This window comes from Papaver somniferum, chromosome 7, assembly GCF_003573695.1.
Source record: "Papaver somniferum cultivar HN1 chromosome 7, ASM357369v1, whole genome shotgun sequence".
Lineage (NCBI taxonomy): Eukaryota > Viridiplantae > Streptophyta > Magnoliopsida > Ranunculales > Papaveraceae > Papaver > Papaver somniferum.
The window spans coordinates 259,478,473-259,485,872 of record NC_039364.1 but is presented as its reverse complement, the minus strand read 5'-3'; the positions used below and the strand labels follow the sequence as shown (position 1 = coordinate 259,485,872).

Sequence of the window (7,400 nt, the reverse complement as noted above, 5' to 3'; positions counted from 1 at the left end):
CAACTCCAAAAATTCTGAAATTTTACGTGGGTAATTATCAGGATGTCTACTACGTTGTGTCAAAAGGGTTCATCGAAATTCCTTCTATATTAAAAGATAAAATTGAAACTCTACAGATGACCAGAAATTCGTTTTTGTTTTTCACTCCACAATTAACATCCATGATTCACAAACCAATCAAGCTCCCCGTATCTCCGCAACAGCAACAAGGCAAAACTTTGGAAAATAGAGTGACTCACGTGTTCAACACGCTGTCTTTAAGACATTAGCGCCCGGCTACACTCAAGAGTGATGCTATAGCCCTCACAGGACGGATATCTCCAGGATAAAACACCCTAATACACCTACTACTAGCATATGTAGTATATGCTCAACTTGAGCTTGGCAACTCCGAAAAAACCGTTAAGGAAAATCGCGAATGCTTAAAAACCGCTATAAAATATTTTCCCTTAGGGGTCCCTCTAAAATATAGAGCAACCCCTTTCCCATAGATTTTACAAAAGTAGTGAATTTCTTTATATAATTGACAAATACAACTTAAGAAGAAAAACTCCCCGATGTGGGACTAAAAGCTTTATATAGTTTCTTAAAACTACTAAAAATTGGAAACTCCACGATGTGGGACTAAAAAGTTTCATTCACAAAATAAAACAATAAATTATAATTTTTATTAAAACTTTAAAAAATTATTTTTTATTAATCGTTTTCCAACACCAGGCAGGGCCAAAGCTTGGACAAGTGAAAACAAGTTGGTAATGCAAGAATGGCATTACCATTGTCATGCAAGATGGCATATTGAAGCAAACGACGCCAAGAGTAACTAGATTGAGTTTAAGGAGTTGGCATTGATGATGAAAGCCTAAGAATGGTGCGTACATGAGCTTAGTGCAAGAATATGGCAGGGCCAAGGTGGCTGGCATCAGTTTAAGGCCAAATTCCAGTATGGCGCAACAAGTGGCGCAATACAGCTCAAGTGACAGTTATGGGTTGGCAGAAAGCTTTACAAGCATGCCAAACACGCGTGACAAAGAGAGAACAGTTGTAAAGGGAGTTTATAATCGTGGGAGACGGTTGCCAAATGCAAAAGAACATGTTTTGAATGATTGGCGCGAACTGGAGAAGAACTGGCTAGTTAGCACCTTTATGGCGGTTATGCAACTGCTCCAGGGGACAGATGGCTGTCTCTAGTGTGTGCAACGGTTGTGCACGGTTTGACCAAGTAAACTGTTGTATAAATAGTCCTAAGGAGGGGAAAATTCGGCAGGTTAGCACAGGTTAGCAAAAGGCTTGCATAGAGACATATGTAAGAGTGAGTTTACATATGTGAGTGAATAGGACAGTTTTTGTAAGACTAAGGCTTGGTTCAAGGTGAACAAGTCTGCTCCCTAAGTGGGCAAAGTTTTGTATTTCTTTTCTTTGATGCAATAAAATGAAGTGATTGTGTCATGTTCTAAGTGTTCTTGGTTGGCTGATTGTTGTTGGTAAAGTATGGCAAAGATCGAATGCATTATGGGGTGTATTTGATCAGTTTAGACAGGAGAAAGAAGGTTGTTAAGACTTCCACTGAAAACCTGAAGAGTTGGTTGTTTGCATTGGTGCGAACTTATAAGGCTGAAGTGCAATTGCGTGAAGCTATTCAGAAAACCACTTGTACTGCCGGGTTACACTTTCGCAGAAAAATTGATGGGGCATTTGAAGGTGTGACACTCCCCTAGACAGTCGTTTTAGCAAGTGTACGGCAGGGAAATTCTGTTTTGTGGCTAGAGTTTTCTGTAGTATAAGCATTGTCCACTAAATGTTATTGTGTGCTGGAAAGACCACAAGAATTATTTCCCGCAATAGATCCAATTTCAATTAAACTAAAAAAAAAAGAAACATAAAAATAAATTAATATTTTTTTTGGTAAAAAATCTGAATTGTTCTCCTTTTGATAGTTAACGCTTCTCCGCTTTTGCAGCAAGCAATCAAGATCAGGCTTTGCCAGTGGAAGAGGAGAGGGGGAGGCGTGGGATCTGTCAAAATTTCTATTGTTCACCTACTGAGCGTACTTCGCAACAACTCATCTTCATTTTGTTTGCATCAACTACTGCAAGATATGGCTACTTCGGACGATGCAGGTTATAGTGTTGCTGGTATGAAGGATTGTGTTTTGGGTCTTCAAGAGGTGCATTTGAATAGGACATTAGGTTCTTTGTGAGCAATTAGAGAGGGGTACAAGGACATTTAATTCTGTAGCGAAACTGATCTCTTCTTCAAAATATTATTTGTCTTGCTTTGAAGGTGTTGAAGGAATTTAAGTATGAAGCCTTTTTTTTACCCGTACCTATTAATGAGAAATACGTGTGCTCTATTTTCCTGCTAAATCCCTGGATTCTTGCATTTCTGTGATGAGCAGAGATCAATTATAGTGTCAACAAAAGTGTGCAAGTGGGTAATGGGTAATCATGTGATATCGTGATGGATTTGACGTCTTAGGAAAAACACTTGCAACGAAGTTTCACTGTCAAATGAATGGTTTAAATGTAGTTTTGTGAAATCCTTAATTTGATTATTCACTTTGTTAGTTATTTGGTTCAGTATTGTTCCAACTTCTATGTAAACGTATGGTCACTGCTTTCGCCAAAATAGACTCTTCGCTGATAAATGTAATTATTCTTTTGCCTGGAGTATTGCACTGTATCAACCTCTATACCGATTTAAAAGACAGTTATGTACAACACGGGAAAAAACTTCAACGATACAACAATCAAAACCCCAGGCCGTTTCGGCACGGGTCATATTCTAGTATTGTCACATAATTAAATTTGAGGCACGATATACATATTTGCCATATTTTGAGCAAGAGTATATTTTAGGTCAGTCCAAGAAACTTATGGCACGGGCTGATGCTGTGCCTAGATAGTAGAACCCCTATCTACGGCTGATGCCGTGCTTCATCTCATGGGCCATTTAGTGTTCCAATATACTGTGTTAGGGTTCGGTAGATAGATCATAACATCGCGAGTCCTACCAGTTTAGGGTGGCGCATCTTTATAATCCTCCTCCTCCTGCCTTCCTCCATTAACCATCACCACCATCACCGCCACTAGATAAATCACCACTAAATCAATGAATGAGTCTCATATACATTGGAGCGACAGAGGGAGGCTGATTTTGATTTTGAAATGATTTTGGTATGGGCGAACTGGGAAATTGGGTTTTCATTGAAGCGTAAAGTAAGTATCAAAAGAACTACTGAAACCAGTTAGTTCTCATATTTTATTGTTAATGATTAATTTTAATTGATTTTCTTCTCTCTGCTAATTTGGTTTTATTTTTTTTGTTCTTTGTCAGGAACTGGACGATAGGTTCATTGATTTTGGCCCTATCTGGATTTGAATCAAGATCCAAATTTTGTTTTTGTAGATGGGGATCAACCTGAAGGATCAAAGCCAAAGAAATTCTCCTTCGCCCCAAAGAGGAAGGAGATAGAAAATGGAGATCAACCTAACAACACAGACTTCAGAGCAGGTAAATCATTTTCTGCCGCAAGTTCTGACAAGAAAGTTACATTAAAGATTAGTTTTCTATCTCAGAAGAGGTATTCCTGGTGCACAAGTATAAGAGATGAGATTTTAAGTCATCAAAAGCATTTATAAGTACTTCAATTTACACTCTCGAATTGGTTGTGTTAATGTTGTTCAATTTGTTAGTACTATTGGAATCTCCTGCAGCCACAAACAAAATGATCAAGTTATTTGCGCTTTGGATTACAAGTATATGTTATTTTGACATCTTGGTTTAGAGAACAAAGAACATGTCCTTCGGGTTGTCCTTAGTGTGAGATCAGCCAGAGTTTGAATAATGACTTCCGGAAACTAATATCAAGTGCCAAGGGATGATCAATAATTTCAGCTAGGAGCACTTCAAATTGTCGCAACCTAAATGTAGTATATCCAGGAGGGCTGTACCAGACAATGTTGCATCCAAATTCTGTAGTATCGAGGATTCCACTGGATTTCTAGCTAAACTTGTTTGCTTCCATTGCCTCCTTTTGCACACTTTTTGATTCAATGATATCATGGTGACTATCTATATCTTCTTGATATTGTTCCATGAATAAATATTATAACATGACTTTTATTTGGTGCACAGATGCGTAAAACCATGGAATGCAATAGCTTCAAAATACCTTACACGTTTTTTTTTACTAAAATTGCGATGAAGCCAGAGCGCAAGTGATGTAATTAGATCAATTTTAGTGGAGAAGGCTGAAAGACAGTGCTTGTGATGCTGATGAAATAATGGATGAATTCTCCTGCGAAACCTCCTGTGTTTACATCAACAACTTGAAGACTTAAATTATATGTGATTTTGCCTCTTCCTGCAATTTCGTCTCTACAAAGTTAGAGGTTCTGGCACTGATATAGTTTTCTGACTGCGTTAATGACTTCTCTGGGTTCTCTCTCAATAGTAAGTTTTATTTTTCTCATTTTTAATGATTTTTTACTCTTCAGTATTTTAGCTATTTCTGATTTGATCCTAAGTAACAAATTGTTCATGAGGATATTCTCTAATGAGTACAGTTCGACTTATTTATTACACCGATTGTGAGCATGTAATGTAACTAGTTTATTTTAATGTTGGACCATGTACACACTAGGAAGTTCGTGGTAATCTGAAACATAGAGCACATATTCCTTCATGTTACATGTAATTGAATTAGAAGATAGTGAAGAAACAGAAATTGCTCATGATTTGTGATTTTTCAGATTTTTGTAAAATCAATACTTTTCATATTCCTGGTTTACGAATTATGTAATACTTCAGTTAGAGTAATGATAACGTCATGTATTGCTAGGATAGATCTATTACATGCATTTTCTAGATTGATTGTTATGACTCAAACTCGCATTGTAACTAATACAATGACGAGGTACTTAAAAAACCTTTAGGTACACTTACCTGGTATCTCTCTGATTGCTTCACTTAATTTCCATTATGTTGCTGTATTCTGTGCGTATCCCATAGTGAACTGATCCTAAATAAGCAACTAGTAATAGCTTGTATTCCATCCATAGAAAGTTAGCTAGGAAGCTGGAAGGATAGTAGATATAAGAGGATCAGCAAGGAAATTAAGGGATGATGTTATATCTCTTTTCTTTTGACTCTAATATTTTCCATTGCGAATCTGCTGCAGGCGGTTGTTGTTATTCTTGGTTATCTTTTGTCGTCTGAGTGAGTGTTTCCATCTACTTTTTTTGTTTTGACCCTTATCTGTATAAAGCCACTCTGTATGTGATTTTTAACTTAAGGTTATTATACTGGATTTGAAGAATAAATGCTACGATTGAAAGTTAATTGTCTCCTCACCAGATAGAGAAGAAAGTTGGGCGCCTGCCTTATGTGTTACTAATTTATACGGCTGCCTTACTTCACATTCTAATATACGTTCAGTTAGCTAGAGCGCCGCGTGGGCTTCCAAAACCTCTGATGTTTGTTCAGTTTGTCTTGCTTGTAGATTTGATATCTCATCAAGACCCTTAAAGAATGCCTTCTTGTACTACAAAACATGTTGAATGTTTTCAGATGAGAAAGTGTTTTCTGTTTGGAACTGTTGAAATGGTGTTTGCTTATCTGAACTTTTTAGGGTCCTAAGGTTTATTAGAAGTGATAGGAGTATTGTAAGAAACTTCCTGATGGGAACAAAGACACTGATTCGAGGAATATATTGCTTCCCCTAAGGTTATAATTGTTTATTAGAAGCTGAAATCTTAGGTAGAAGTTTAATTACGAAGCATACTTATCGAAACTTTTTATCTTGAATGCGTGACAGGAAAATGGTGACCGCAGGATGGATGTACTGGAAAATCCTGACCAGGGGCTGGAGCTGGATGTATAGTAAAATCCTGACCAGGGGGTGGAAGTGGATGTAAATAGCAAGCAGAGACGGATTGGACTGCACGTGCAGGGACATATTAGAATATGGCTCTGATTCTTTCGTGCATGATAGGAAAAATGTTGGTGATTTGGGTGAGCTAGACAAAGTGAAAATTAGAATATGGCTTTGATTCTGTTTCATTTTGAGCACCTGGAGAACTGTTGACGCGTTTAATGATGTCATTGTACTAAAATTCAACTTCTTTGTCCCTAGCAGTTAATGGTAAAAGATTTAATCAGAGAGTATGGTGATTTTGTACTAAATTCATTCACCTGACAGGTCAGAACTCCATTTCCCAGAGTCCGGTGAGCCAATCCTAATTCTGACCGTGTGAATCAAAATTCCGGTTCCTAGTAACCATTTCTAAGCTACAAGTATGTGTCTGGAGAGAAATATTGTGGCATTGATTTGAATTTACCAACAAAAATTTTGGTGACAAGATTTTTCTAGTCCATTGGTGGTTCTTAATTTTTCAACATTTTTCAACAATTTTCCTAATCAAAATTTAGAAGGAGACGAGTTAACTGCCCTATGGTGGTAGTGAACATTCATTGAATGGCGTTGGAGTCTACCAAAGTCTTTCTTGTGAAGATTCAACGTCTGAGCATGCAACAGATGTTATTGGCGTACTGTCTGTTTGTGCATTCCATAGTTAAAGAAAACGGCATTGAGGTAGAAGACTAGTCGACTGGTCCTAAAGATATGACCCTAACAATTTGCCTCGGAAACAACGGAAAGCTAATTTACCACCTAAGAAGGCTAAGATCTTACACTTGTATGAGGGATAGGCTGGTTAAGATGCAATAACGCAATGGATCTGTACACCATCTTTTCTTGGATTGTCGGGTCACACAAACTCTGGAATCTATTTTTTGCAGGAATTAGTGCTGGCTATATATAGCTCACTTACTGACTGAATTCAAGTGGTCACCCGGAAGACTTAATTTACACTATGGGCTGTTTAGGAGATGAGATGCGATGATATTGTTCTTGTTAATGTTCAAAGGTCATGTAAATCAAATAACTCAAGCAATGTCAGACTGGACTGGAGTGAAAACATGATAGAGCTCTGACTGACATAATCCATTAGAATTCCAGTTTAGCTAGTATCCATTGTTTCACAGTGGATGGATCACTTGCGAACTACTAACTCCTAGCAAAGGAGCTCGTCTGACAAAATCCATTAGAATTCCAGTATGGAATCCATTGTTTCCGTGATGGAATGAAGAAAATGTGATCCATTACTGTCCCTAGCGGTGGTTGCTTTTGCATCAAATTTTCGCATCAAACTCAATGACACTTCATTTTTTTTGTAGGTACGTACATCCATATTAGATGTAATGAAAATAAATCAAAAACAACGTACAGTATGACCACCAGGTGTTACACAGCATTGTGCTAGGCACATTAGGGACAAACGTCTAATTATCATCTCCGACGTACGTCTATTTCGGAGAGTTCATTTTCCCATAAGAAATCA

At 37.6% G+C, this 7,400-nt stretch overlaps 1 long non-coding RNA gene across 1 annotated transcript; it reads left to right on the top strand.

The window, feature by feature from the left end:
- Positions 1-3,009: 3,009 nt before the first annotated feature.
- Positions 3,010-6,165, top strand: LOC113300235. Its single transcript, XR_003335628.1, has 4 exons — positions 3,010-3,215; positions 3,334-3,510; positions 4,135-4,452; positions 5,816-6,165. It is a non-coding gene; the product is annotated as an uncharacterized LOC113300235 (long non-coding RNA).
- The last annotated feature ends 1,235 nt before the right edge of the window (positions 6,166-7,400 follow it).